The 12,877-nt window shown below is 40.5% G+C and overlaps 1 protein-coding gene and 1 long non-coding RNA gene across 6 annotated transcripts in view; one reads left to right on the top strand and one right to left on the bottom strand.

The window, feature by feature from the left end:
- The window catches only part of IL2RA (interleukin 2 receptor subunit alpha), a 52,838-nt gene that overhangs the window by 20,413 nt on the left and 19,548 nt on the right, over positions 1 to 12,877 (bottom strand). The gene's annotated exons all lie outside the window — the stretch shown is intronic.
- Positions 1 to 12,877, top strand: part of LOC103887271 — a 41,710-nt gene that overhangs the window by 14,757 nt on the left and 14,076 nt on the right. For both annotated transcript variants that reach the window (XR_004177112.1, XR_004177111.1), the window contains exons 3-4: positions 6,398 to 6,541; positions 7,313 to 7,386. This is a non-coding gene — a long non-coding RNA (uncharacterized LOC103887271). The remainder of the gene's footprint in view (positions 1 to 6,397; positions 6,542 to 7,312; positions 7,387 to 12,877) is intronic.

The raw sequence follows: 12,877 nt of genomic DNA, 5'->3' as shown, positions 1-12,877 counted from the left end.
ACAAAGAGTGTAGCTAAAAAGAATATTAAATTTGGTGAGCCAAACTGAAGAGAGAAAAGGAAGAATAGAGTAATAAAAACAGAAAGGGAACAACTAAGAAACAGATAGCAAGAAGGTGAACTTAAAGCCAGTCCTATCAGTAATTACATTAAATATAAACGGACAAAAATCCATACATTAAAAGACAGAAACTTTCAGACTGGATTAAACAGCAGGGCCCAATTATATGCTGTCTTCAAGAGAACACACTTTAAATACAATAAAAATGATGGGTTGAGAAAAAAGGATAGAAAGAGACATAATCTACAAAGGTAAGCATAAGGAAGCTGGTGTGGTTATATTAATATCAGGAAGTAGATTCCAAGATAAGGAACATTATTCTCAGATAACATGATTGTTTACATAAAATTACTGAGGAATCTGCAAAATGACTACTAGAATTTAGCAAGTTAGCAATTTCAGTGTATATATATATATATATATATATATATATATATAAAATCACTTGTAGTTCTATATACTGACACAACCAATTAGAAAATTAAAAATTAAAACCAATTGTATTTACAATTACATCAAAAAACATAAAATGTTTATAAATAAGTCTACCAAAAACTTGTAATACCACTAAACTGAAAACTCTGAAATATTGCTGAGACATATTTTAAAAGAATTAAGCAAATGGAAAAATATACAATCTTTATTGATTGGAACATTCATTTAAAAAATCTATTTACCTTAAATTGATCAATTAATTCAAGGCAACTGCAGTTTAAAAATCCAACACAATATTTAGTAGAAATTCGGAAGTTATTTCTAAACCTCCTTAGAAACGCAAAAGACCTAGAATATCTAAGACAATCATAAAGATGTACACATTTAGAGGATTCATGACATCTGATATTCAGGCTTTCTATAAAACTATGGAAATCAAGGCAGCATAGTATTGGCATAAAGACAAACAGTAATGAAACAGAGCAGAAAGTCCTGAAATGGACTCACTCATGTTTGTTCAACTGATTTTTTTTAAAACAAATAAATGTGCCAAGGAAGTTCAATGAGAAAGGAAAAATCTTTTCAACAAATGCTTCTGGAACAAATGGATAAATGTATGAGAAAAAACCTCACCTCTTATGCAAGAATTAATTTTATTATTTGTATAAAGATAAAGATCTACATACTAGGTCTATACCTTATAGATGTAACCATAAAAGGCAAAACTACAAAGATTTTAGAAGAAAATAAAGGCAAATGACTTTGCAGGTTGGAGATAGGCAAAGATTGCTTATAGAGGATGCAAAAGCACTAACTATAAAAGAAAAAAATTGAAAATGTCTACTCATTCAGAGACATTAAGAAAATGAAAAAGACTGAGAGAAAATATTTGCAATATATTTATTTGTCACAAACACTTGTGTCCAGAATATATAAAGAACAACAAAGCAATAGTAAAAGGCAAACAGCCCAATAAATGGGCAAAGACTTGAACAGCTACCTCCCCAAAGAAGATATATGATTATCAATAAACACTTGAAAGTGTGCTTAATATCGGGTATCAATAAAATGCAAATCGAAAACCATGATGAGATAGCCCATTAGGGAAATGGAGGAAATTGATAAAAGACTGATAAACCAAACACTGGAGAGGAAGTAGAGCTACTGGAACTCTCTTACATTACTGGTGGCAGTGTAAGTAATGCAATTACTTTGGAACACTATTTGAAAGTGTTTTGGCTGGGCATGGTGGCTCATGCCTGTAATCTCAGCACTTTAGGAGGCTGAAGCAGCTGGATTATTTGAAGTCAGGAGTTCGAGACCACCCTGGTCAACATGGTGAAACCCTGTCTCTACTAAAAATACAAAAATTAACCAGGCATGGTGGTGCATGGCTGCAATCCCAGCTACTCTGGAGACTGAGGCAGGAGAATCACTTAAGCCCAGGAGGCAGAGGTTGCAGTGAGCTGAGATCATGCCACTGCACTCCAGCCTGGGCACAGAGTGAGACTCTGTCTCAAAAACAAACAAACAAAAACAAACAAACAAACAAAAAGAAAGTATTTTTATTGAAGTTAAATATATATCTACCCTACAATTCAGCAATTCTACTCCTAGGTATTTATCTAAGAGGAATGAAGGGATATGTCTACAGAAAGACTTTTATAAAATATTTATTTACTTCTTTCTTTTATTAAGCCCCTTCCATTCTAGGACATAGTAGCTTTATTAATAATAATCAACCCAATAATTCAAATATCCATCATTGGGAGAACAGATAAGTAGCTTATGATATAGTTATACTATAGAAACCACTCAAAAATAAAAAATAATGAACTATTGATATGGGAAATAATGATAAATCTCAAAAATGTTATGTTGAACAAAATAAGCTAAACACAAAATAGTGCACACACTTTGCTTTCATTTATATGAAGTCCAAAAAAAGACAAAAGTTATATCCAGAGACAGAAAGCAGACAGTGGTTTCTTCTGGTAGGTGGGTATTGACCAGAAGGCAGAAGTGATGAAAACATTTATGCAGCTGTACACATTTGTCAAAACTCATCAAATTGTATGCCTCAGATCTGTGCCTTTCTTTATAAGTAATTTTAGCTCAACAAAATCAATGAGAAGCATACTTAGCAACTCTTTTGTAATTATTCATTCGCACAAACAGCCAGGATTGACCACAGATGCTTTTGGAATCTGAAATGCCAATCACAAGCCAAGAACATTTCTAAACACATCAATTTGAAAAGAAGGCGACAAATTGTCTTGGAAGCTGTTTTGTGACCTTAGAAACTCTTTAATTCCATGAGGGTGTGTTTTGCTAGATGAGGTAATGGGCATTTTCAGAGTCATCATAAATTAATCTGAGTGTCTGAAGAGGTCATGCGGGGACAAGGGGAAGTTCCAGAACTTCTTATTCTCACACTTTCCTTTCATAAAGAATCCTTCCTGGAATTTAGAAACATGACACCTCCAGGTCTGTAGCTCAGTAACCACTAAAGAGCTTGACTGTAATCCTTTTCCCTGAAAGGCCTTGCCAGGAAGTGCCAAAGATCACCTGAAGGCAGCAGGAGGTAGAAGAGTGTGTGGAAAGGTACGCTGGAGGGTTGCTCTTTTTCAATCTAATGGGAATAAATTTGGGATTTTTTTTAGCCCTTCTCAGCATAGTGTTATAAAAGCAGCAACAGAACAACATCCAAAAAAAGAATAAAAAATAATTTGTCTAAAAGTCTTGCACAGTAATAACAAAGGAGGATTCCATTTATATGACTCCAAAATGTTGAAATCATCTTTCCCTATATTATCATTCTTTTATTTTTTAAGACAGCATACAACTGCCCTCATTCTCTAGTTTTACTCACTAAGAATGCTAAAAATTACTTCTCAAAATTCAGCTAACAAGGGCTTTTCTCTGCCTTTACACTTCCTCCTGTCTTTCCAGACCCACTTCCTGCTTCTCCCAATGGGTCTTCTCAACATAAATAATTCTCTCCCGGAATATTTTCCAATTGCCAGCTCTATGCACTCCCTCAGCTCACACCACAAGGGACCTGGGAGCTTGGGAGGCAGACAGAATTTTCCTTAGAAGAGGGGAAGGGGAATATTTTTCTCCCCGTAATTTTAAAGTATTGGCACAATTCTGGATGTAGACATCACCTTCTTCTCTGAGAGTATTTGAAGTGTCTGGTGTCTACGGACTGTGGGAAAATTTGAGATGATCAATTCGGGAGTTGGAGGTGGGGGTGTAGGGTGGTAAACACTCAAGGCTTAGAAATTGGGGCTCCCCACCCTGCTTTAGGGTCTTACCCAAAGGGGTTGGCACAGGGCTGAGAAGCAGTGGGGCTCCTGTCCACCCTGCCCAGCACCTACTCCCACCAGGCAACTCAGTGGTATTTAGTCTGCCAGGACTAGCCCAGAAACTTGAATGGGACCCTGAGAGAGCCAAGGGTCCCTTGGGGCCCCCCCAGGGGCTTTCTGTTTGCCCTGGGTCTCCCTGTGTGGGCAGGGATGGAGAGTCAGGGCCTGCCTTCATGGCAGTAGGCTCTGAGTTGGTGACTGGCGGCAGGCCAAGTTCTAAGTGGGCTTCCCAAAGCCACATTCAGGCTGGACGGAGCCGCTCTTGCACACGGTTTCTGTGGGCTGGATTTTCTCTGTTACACGCATGCTTAGTATCTGTCTCTCTCTTTGTTCCTGAGTGGTGGGCCCCACATGTGGCTCTGAGCAGGCTGTATCTCCATTCTGGCAATAAAAGTACTCTGGACACTGTTAAGGTGAGAAAAGAAAAGAAATCGGGGCTCCCAGGAGGAAATCCTGAACCACAGGCTCTGCAGTGAGGTGGCCTTTGCCTTTAGTTTTTGTGCCTTTTATGTGGGCAGAGGGAAAAAGAGACAGCCAGCAGTTTTCATTAACCCTGAAAATGCTGAAGGCTTTGGCCTGGGACCCACACCAAGGGCATAGGCACAGAGTCAAACCGAGCTCTTCTGGTGTTGAGCGTGTTCCACATCTTACGTTGGATTTTGCCGTGAATGCTCAGACATGGACAGAATCCCACTTGTTCCTCGTCCTTTTCCACCTCACCTGCATCATTGTGGCTGAAATACATGATCATGGGTGTATCTTTCCTTGTGAATTTGTTGCCTCTAAGAGTTCTGTATGCAGCTGAAGGGTAACACCCCTTGGGAGCTTTTGCCTTGTCTGGCTGACACCTTGGCAATCGCAAGTGACTGTGACGGAGAGCTACCTCTTCTGGAATGCATCATGGAACAGGTCTGGGAGAACGGAGGGTGCAGATAAAGAGCCCTCGACAATGCTTCTCTTTGCACTGTGGGGTTCCCTTTCAATGGACTGCTACAGATTCAACTTCTCTGTCTCCTTGTGTGCCCGCTGGAAAGGGAAAAGCCAGGCGTTTGTAGTCCTCCTGCCATAGATGACCAGAACGACCTAACCCATGACAAACAGCGACAGATTTAGGGATTCAAGCCAGCTTTTCTGACTCCCAGGCACCTGCTCTCTCCTTTTGACTGTTGGACTCTGCTCTCAGTCACTCGTCGCTTTTCCCAGAAGGACAAATGTGCAGCTTCTATGTCTTGGATTTTAAATAAAAGCCGAGGAACTTGGTGAAATGAGGTGGTCTTTGCCTTCTGCGTCACTCTCTGCTCCTCCGGGCAAGAGGCCACATTTTTCTTGCCACTGAGGTTAAGTGAAAACAAAACAAAACAAACAAACAAAAAGAGACCCTATTCACAGTAAAGATAAACAGCAGGCCAGCGGCTCTTCCCTGACGTGGAGTCATGAGCCCTCTTTATTTGACTTTGCCACATACCCGCCGCTCCACTCCCATAATCTGAAAGGTGTCCCTTTACTTTTTACCACTTCATTAGTAGAATTGTTGTGTCCCTTGAGTTAACCAGAAATACCAACCCTGGAAGAAGACGTGAGGGACAGTCGTTTTAGAGAGTGGATGCCACTGCTGAAGAAGAAGGACATCCCGGTTGGCTGCTCTAGAGCCAGCAGGACGGTGCTGAGGTTGTTGACAGCAGCGTGTGTGCAGATCCCCCAGGATCTTGCAGTTTGGGATTTGACAGGGCAGGCGTGGAGGCTGAGGCTGTTTCTAACAAGTTCCCACATGATGCTAGGGCTGCAGATCCCCAGGCCACACTTGGAGTAGTGAGAGTTTCCAGTGCGCGAAGTCCCGGCTGCTCGCTCGGTCCTCCCTCCATCTGCCCGCTTCATGACAACAGGACCCCCATGCCTCCAGTGCACAGTGAGCACTGCTCAATCTGCATCCACAGCGGTTTGTGCCCCGACGCTTTCTCACTCAGCATCTAACAGGGTGCCGTGAAAACGTCACTGGCTGGAGGAAAGGTGGGTGAGTGAGAAACGTTTGTGGGTTGAGTAACTTTTTGTCGTTTTTTTTTTCTCTGATGTTCAAAGTGAAAGAAAACTCATTTGGCCCTGCAGCCCATATGAGCAACATGAAAGATAAAGGAAAAAGAGGCTTATAAAGGATGTGGACCAAGTCTGAGATAAGATTCTTTGCCCCTTGGATGAATCAAGGTCAAGTTGTTTTACTCTTAGCCCAGCCAGCCCTAGGTAAAGGCTTCATCCCTCTTCTCTTTCCTATCCATATATCAGAGCTTTAAGCTCTACTTTTACCCAGTAAAGATTAGAATAACGCACGGAGCACAGGAAATGTCTAGATGATGATTCACTGAGCTTTACAAGGGACACAGGTATGCATCAAGAGCTTGGGCCACTGGGTAAAGAGAGTCTGGTTCTTGCTCTAACGTGGTTCATCTTCTGCGTCAGAATCAGACAGATTGTGGGTGTCAGAGATCCGAATCTTCCTCTTGTTCCAGTCACTGGCTCCCTGTGGTCCCTTCTCATTTCAGATGCTCTGTCTGTAACATGAAATGAAAAGAATTCCTCCCAGACCCCTAGCCAAGTTTCACCTTAAGCTCGTTGACTCCCAGAGGAAATCCCTATAGGAGACTGGAAAGAAGATGTTGGAGCCAGAGGCTATCTTTGATTGTCAGGTGAGGTTTACTGTTTAATAAGAACTCCAAAGATATGCATAATATCAAAGGTTGTCTCTCGCTTCCGTGGGAAACTCAAACCAGCAGTTTAGGCCTTTAGAAAGTAAGTGGTTTGGGTGCAAAATAAAATACCACGGAACATGTCAAACATCCCTTTTAATGGTATCATAGAATATGGGAACTAGAAGAGACCTTAAAGATCATTTAGGCCAACCTCTACATCTTCTAGATAAGAGCACTGAGCCTGTGGTCATTCCACAAGTTTGTGGCAAGCCTTGGATTACAACAGATCACCAGGTTCCCTGACTCCTAGTTCAGTGCTTTTCCAATACCCAGAATCATAATCTTCAGGAAGGAGCATGCTTTTCACCTATCTGTTGAAGGTTCTCTCTCACAAAGAGGTGGAGCTATATCTAAACTATCTGGGTGCTGGGAGGTGTTTGTGTGATGTTGTGGTTTAGTTCAGATTATTATCTTTGAAGAAGTCAGAGGGCCCAGGCCCTCCATTTGGGGTTATCTATGTAATAATAACTATGATATCTGATCCCTGCATATGTGCTGCTTCTTTGCATATATTACCTTCAGTGCTCATTATGGCTCTGAAAGGTGGATATTGTCATCCCCGCTTTACAAAGCAAGAGATTGAGGTTCAGAGAGATTAAGTAAGTTGCCTAAACCACACAGCTCAAGGTGGTGGGACAGGAGTCACGTGAAAGTCTACCATTGCTGCCCTCATGTCAGCCTTCTAAAAAATCTCACTTTTACTTTCAGGAAATTCTTTCAAATAGCAAACATAAATGCACACAAAGAAGCAAGGAGGAAGAAGACGGAACTGTGTAGAAAAGGTTTGTGGAGGCAATTTGTTCTAAGGTTATTTGTTATTTGAGAAGAAGGCTATTGTATTGGCTAAATCTGGGCTTTATAAAGTCTGGATTCATGTTAAAATGTTAAAAATTACATCTAAAATGACAGAGTAAAGTGAATAACTTACAAGCTATTGGAAAAAAAGAATAAAATAGGATAAAAACTTACTTAAATCAAAAGAAGGGGAAAATGCATAGAAAGAGAAGGTAAAAAGTAAAGAACAAAATAAGACAGTGGAAATTCATCAAACTATATCAGTAATAATTACCAATGTAAATAGACTGACTGTAGTTAAAGAATGTTGGACTGCATATATTTTTAAAAATATGCAGTTATATGCTGTTTATAAGAGACATGCTTAAAGCATAAAGGCTCCAAAAGTTTGAAACTAAAAGAATGGACAATTGATTCCAAGAGTTATGTTAACATCAGACTTCAAGGCAAAAGCATTAATAGAAATACAGAAGTCAGTATGTATTGCTAAAGGTTCAATTCACCAGGAAAACATAAAAATGCTATATGTGTATGCACTCAAAAACATTACTTCAAAATATACAAAACAAGAACCAGGAAAACATAACACTTACATACTTCTATGCACCCAACAACGTAACTTCAAAATACACAAAGCAAGTATTGACAAAACAAGGATAAATTTAGAAATCTACTATCATGACGAGAAATTTTAACAGTGTCTTCCTTTATGATGGATAGGTCAAACAGACAGAAAATCAGTAAGAATAATCAAATGTCATAACCACAATTAACAAATTTGATTCCAACAATAGCAGAGCCCATTCTTTTTTCAAGCACACATGGGACATTTACAAGACGGTAGAGGAGTTGAAGGCAAGTTAGGGGCATAAGAGTGGGTATCTATGGGGTAGGAAAATGGAAGTCTAGATAAGGAATAAACAGAAGGAAATGTTGAAGGGAAAGCTCTGAGTGTCAGAATCTTCCTCCTGTTTCAGTCACTGGCTCACTGTGGTCCCTTCTCATTTCAGATGCTCTGTCTGTAACATGAAATGAAAAGAATTCCTCCCAGACCCCTAGCCAAATTTCACAATACCTTAAGCTCATTGACTCCCAGAGGAAATCCCTGTGGGAGACTGGAAAGAGTTTGTTGGAACCAGAGGTTAGGTGAAGTTGACCTTGTGAGAATCTGAGCTTCTTTAGATTTGGATTTACCAGCCTGAAAAGTGTAATACCATCTTTTGGTACAGAGTTGTTTTGTTTTGTTTTGTTTTGTTGTTTTTTGAGACAGGGTCTTGCTTTGTCACCCAGGATGGAGTACAGAGGCCCAGTCACAGCTAACTGCAGCATTGACTTCCTGGTCTCAAGCTATCCTCCTGCCTCACTGCCTCAGCCTCCTGAGTAGCTGAAACTATAAGCGTGCATCACTGTGCCCAGCTAATTTTTGTATTTTTTATAGAGGTGGGGTCTTGCAATGTTGCCCAGGCTGGTCTCAAACTCTTGGGCTCAACTGATCCACCTGCCTCGGCCTCCCAGAGTATTGGGATTACAGGCATGAGCCACCACCCCCAGCCAAGTTTTTTATTTTTATTTTACCAAAGATTTTTTATAACATTCCTTTGCATGGTATTATAATCCCATTCAGTGATCAAGACATGTAGGCTGAGAATCTTAGTCACTTGTTGAAAGTTACACAGCTAGGCTGGGCATGGTGGTGCACGCCTATAATCCCAGCACTTTAGGAGGATGAGGTGGGCAAATCACTTGAGCCTAGGAGTTTGAGACCAGCCTGGGCAACATAGAGAGACCCTGTCTCTACAAAAAGTACAAAATTTAGCTGGGCATAGTGGTGTGCACCTGTGGTCCCAGCTACTCGGGAGTGTGAGTTGGGAGGACCGCTTGAGCCCAGGAGGGAGAGGCTGCAACGAGATTGCTTCACTGCACCCCAGCCTGGGAGACAGAGTGAGACCCTGTCTCAACAAAAAAAAAAAAAAAAAAAGGAAAGAAAGAAGTTACATAATTTGTAGTGCAGACCAGTATTAGAGATGGAAAGATGAGGTGCTACCTCTACAGACTGCAGACAAAATCTACAGTCCTCTACCTCTGCTGCCACCTAATCCCTGGAGATACTGAGAATTAGGTCAGGTGGCTTATTCACTTGATGGCTCTTTCTCACTTACTCTCAACTTTCTCCTTGGCTTTTGCACTCCCTCAACTTTCCTTTTTCACATGTCAAAATTTCCCCATTTGCACTCATCATTTGCTCTTTATTCTTTCTTTCTTTCTATTTTTTTTTTTTTTTTTTTTGAGACAGAGGTTAGCTCTGTTACCCAGACTGGAATGCAGTGGCACGATGTCGGCTCACTGCAACCTCCGCCTCCCAGGTTCAAGCGATTCTCCTGCCTCAGGCTCCTGAGTAGCTGAGATTACAGGCACCCACCACCACACCCAGCTAATTTTTGTATTTTTAGCAGAGATGGGGTTTCACCTTATTAGCCAGGCTGGTCTTAAACTCCTGACCTCAGATGATCCGCCTGTCTCGGCCTCCCAAAGTGCTGGGATTACAGGTGTGAGCCACCGCACCCGCCCCATTTGCTCTTTTTTCTATGGTTATCTCTCTAAGGTGAATTCCCCCACTATGCACTGTGCCGCCCACCAGTTACCCTCTCTCTGAGGGTCTCACCGGGTCCCCTCCGCAACTGATGAGCATCCCAGGTACTTAAAGGTCCTCCCAGCAATCAGTCCTCTTTTCCTCACAAGTCAATACCTCCTGAGAGTCGTGTGCCTCACTGTTTCTACTTCCGCTCGAACCACTCATCCCATGACCTTCTGGTGCGTCTTCTGCTTCCACTGGAACTATTTTTACAAAGTGTACCAAGAAGCTCCTAGTGGCCAAGTCCAGTAGTGTTCATTCTCCTCAAAATTTGCTTTGCACTTGGTTCCTTTGACTTTTCCTGCCTAAAATTTCATTTTTGGTATCATAAGAATCACAATCTCCTGGTTCCTCATCTCTTTGGCTTTCTTTCTCTGAATGCTCATTTAATTTGCATCTTTGCTCATTTAACCTACATCTTAAAAATGCCTGAATCCCAGCACTTCAGGAGGCCGAGGCGGGTGGATCACCTGAGGTCAGGAGTTCAAGACCAGCTTGGTCAACATGGTGAAACCCCATCTCTACTAAAAATACAAAACATTAGTCGGACGTGGTGGTGGGTGCCTGTAATCCCAGCTACTTGAGAGGCTGAGGCAGGAGAATGGCTTGAACCCTGGAGGCAGAGGTTGCAGTGAGCCGAGATCACACCACTGCACTCCAGCCTGGGCAACAACGTTACAGACGCCCACCACCAAGCCCGGGTAGTTTTTGCGTTTTTAGTACAGGTGGAGTTTCACCGTGTTGGCCAGGATGGTCTCGATCTCTTGACCTCATGATCCACCCACCTTGGCCTCCCAAAGTGCTGGGATTACAGGCGTGAGCCACCAAACCCAGCCAACTTTCTAAGCTGAAAAACAATACTTAAAATGTTAATTGATTAAGCTTGATTGTGTCAGAATGAGGAAATAGAGTTTCTTTTGAATTCATATTCTAAGAACTATTTATGAGAACACTGTATTCGGTTGTTTCCTGTCACCTATATTCACAATAATAGATTATAACGGATTTCAATCTACTGAAGCATGGTCGGTTCTCCAGTTGCTATCAACCAAATCATCATGGTTGAATTTGAATACTTCCAGTGATTTTTGGTTGTTGTTGGCTGCCCACATCACCTATTATTTATTTAAACTATCCTATACACAAATACACTTTTATATACAATTACAACTTTTTTCTTAGCCATCATTAAATCAAACCTAAATTTGTGATATATGGTATTGTCTTAGTTGTTCGCTTTGCCTTTTGTCTCTCTTTTCCTAAATCTACCTTTTCTTCCCCAAAGACACTCAAAGACTTAGTGGCATCTTTGGGTTTTTCTCACTCCAATTGACTTTAAAAGAACCCTCATTATTAGTGATCTGATAAAACTGGTAACATAGATAAGGCATACAATTGTTAGAAAAAAGAAGACAAAAATAATCATTCTATGTGAGGAATTTAATTAAGTACTTAGAAAACCCAAGACAGTTAAAGTATTAGAACTATTAAGAGTTTGATAAGATGGCCAGTTAGAAAATTCATTTATAAAATTCAACATTTTTTATATATCAGCAATAACCAATCCAAAAATATAATGGAAAATGACATTTTTTAACAGTTGCCAATCCTTAGTTGCCAGAAATGTGCTAAGTTCTGAACAGAAGATCCTAGAACTGGGAGAGATGTTAATTAACTGTGGACTTTTAACATCAAGAGTACTTTGAGAACTTAAAGGGTGAGTTAATTCTAAAAGTAGAATTAAAACATATAATATACAGGCCGGGCGCGGTGGCTCAAGCCTGTAATCCCAGCACTTTGGGAGGCCGAGGCGGGTGGATCACGAGGTCAGGAGATCGAGACTATCCTGGTTAACATGGTGAAACCCCGTCTCTACTAAAAATACAAAAAAAATTAGCCAGGCACGGTGGCGGGCGCCTGTAGTCCCAGCTACTTGGGAGGCTGAGGCGGGAGAATGGCGTGAACCCGGGAGGCAGAGCTTGCAGTGAGCCGAGATCACGCCACTGCACTCCAGCCTGGGAGACACAGTGAGACTCCGTCTCAAAAAAAAAACAACAACAACAAAAAAAACATATAATATACAAACTAGTAGAAGGAAAAGAGAAAATAAAGGAAACTCAATCAACTTAGTAGAAGACAAGAAAGGATAAATATAACAGTAAAAGAGAAATAATGGTTAATAAAAGTTCAAAGTAAAATAGCATAAATAAGTCCAAATGTAGTACAATAAATATAAATGGATTAAGCTTGCTTGTAAAAGACAGAGATATTCCGACTTAGGGGGAAGAATTTTCCCCCAAGTCCTGCACAAGGTCTATTTTTGTTATTTCAAAAGACATCTTTAAAATATAGTGACATGTGAAGATTGAACTAAAGGGCTGGAAAATACATTATATGCAGATATTTAGCAACCAAAAGAAAGCTCAATAGCTACAATAACATAGAAGAAACTAAACCAAAAATGTATTTTCACAGATAAAAATCATTGTGGAAGTTATAATAATTTTGACCCTGTATACACTCAACAATACATATTGTTGATAAGGTAGCCAGATATAAGAAAGCTCCATAGCTACGATAACATAAGAGAAACTAGACCAAAAAAGCATTTTCACAAATAAAAATTATTCTAGAAGTTATGGTAATCTTGAACATGTATACACTCAACAACACATATGGTTAAGGTGAAGAATTACAAAAACAAATTAATTCTACAGTCAAACTGGAGAATGTTAACACATTTGCACCTGATTCTAGCAATGTATTAAGAAAAAAAAATTCTGATCAGTCAGAATTTATTCCAGCAATAGTGAATGGTTTAACGTTGGAAAATCTCTCGATGTACT

The sequence above is a fragment of the Papio anubis genome, chromosome 11, assembly GCF_008728515.1.
Source record: "Papio anubis isolate 15944 chromosome 11, Panubis1.0, whole genome shotgun sequence".
NCBI classification, from domain to species: domain Eukaryota; kingdom Metazoa; phylum Chordata; class Mammalia; order Primates; family Cercopithecidae; genus Papio; species Papio anubis.
Note: the sequence above shows the minus strand (reverse complement) of the source record. Positions and strands in the feature narration are given on the sequence as shown.